The 1,701-nt window shown below is 35.2% G+C and overlaps 1 pseudogene; it reads right to left on the reverse strand.

Moving 5' to 3' along the window:
* Window positions 1-558: 558 nt before the first annotated feature.
* Window positions 559-1,143, reverse strand: LOC105819155 (annotated as a pseudogene).
* Window positions 1,144-1,701: the final 558 nt, after the last annotated feature.

The raw sequence follows: 1,701 nt of genomic DNA on the forward strand, positions 1-1,701 counted from the left end.
AATGTCAAAAATCATTTGGCCAAACCTTAAAAAAGAAAACACTTCCTCCTTGTCCCTGGTTGGACCAATGTGATCAATGTAACTGCATATATATACATATATATATATATGTATATATATGTTAATCTACCTTAACATTTCCATTCATTAGCATTTTATTATAACATACAAAGCCTCATATACCAATTTCTTGCAAAGGCTTCCCCCCAAAAAGATATAAGCACAAAACATCAGGCAGCCAATCTTCAAAATTTTATTTCACTAACTTCAGGTCAAATTTCCTCAAGTGTGCCCTGGTCAATTTATTGTCCTCACTTGGCTTCCCAAAACGGTAGTACCAAAAGATTTGTGGGTTAGGGAGAAGAGACCACTGTAAGAAGGACTCCATTTATTCATCTTCCACAAGGCAATGGAGTTGAGCATTGGATTGTTCAAGAAAACAAAGCTTTAACAGCAGCCAGGAGGGCAGACAGGCAAATCAGGCTATAGACACTCTTCCATTCATCAAAATCAAACCAGAGAAAACCTACTCCACACAGATGTCAAAGGCATCTGTGTTCATCTTTTCTTTCTCTGTTGCTCCAACATTTTTCTTCTTTTAATTATCATATCATGTAGTTTCTCAAGTCCTTCCTTTAGTCCATCTCCTATGATTGCACAGGTAGGCTGCAAATGCCAAAGAGTTGATGAACTCAGTTCACTCACTGCTAACAATTTCTGAGAGAGACAACGAGTTCCTCAAATCTTGTTTTTTACCAACTATAAGTACAGAGACTCCTTGATTTTATGATATCCTAGTTATTTTATGAAGTTCATTTTTGGCTTCTTCCATCCTTTCGACATCAACAGAGTCCACAACAAACACAATGCCATCTATGCATCTGGTATATGCCCACAGCGGCCTTAATTTCTCCTGAATACTTACATCCCAAAAGTGAAAAGTGACTTTTAGGATTTCCCAAGCTTACCTTAATTTTCTCACTGTTAAATCCTTTGGTAGGTACAGTATTTACAAATTCATTGAACTGCAGCCTGTATAAGACAGATGTCTTCTCAGCACAGTCCAAACCCAGAATAACAATGTGGAAAGACTGAAATGAAGGTAGGCTGGATAGAAATCTGGTCTGACAGTCCATTTCCCATTTCCAGCTGCAAATAAGTGTCTGAAATTGAAATGCTTTCTTCACTGCTTTAGAACTTCTTTTCTTGGGTGATCCACCTATAAGACTCCTGCATTGAAGTTTAGGTCCCAAAGAGAAATCATTGGCAGTTATTTCTACATGGGCAAAGCACCCTCACATCTGTTCACCTTAGCTCTCTGAGCAGCTCTCCAAAGGATTACATAAATAAAATAATTACCATAACAGTGATTTAATGTGATAACACAACTTTGTAATCCAATTTGGCAAACATTTATTAAAAGCTTATTATGTATTATGCACAATAATAAATAATACATTAAGAATTATACTATGTGCTGAGGCTACAACTATGACATGATCCTTAACCTTACTATGATTATTATCTACTAGAATGAATTAGTAAAGTTTTCAAATTTGATTTAATTTGGGAAAATTGTAGCTTCTAAATTAATGGCATGGAGTATGAATTAAGTTGGATGAATCAAAGATGATTTTAAGACTGCTCTTTTAATAAATTAAGATAATAGAGTAATATTATGAGAAAAGGTAAAATAAAATC

Source organism: Propithecus coquereli, unplaced genomic scaffold, assembly GCF_000956105.1.
Source record: "Propithecus coquereli isolate 6110/MARCELLA unplaced genomic scaffold, Pcoq_1.0 Scaffold472, whole genome shotgun sequence".
In the NCBI taxonomy this organism is placed as follows: Eukaryota; Metazoa; Chordata; class Mammalia; order Primates; family Indriidae; genus Propithecus; species Propithecus coquereli.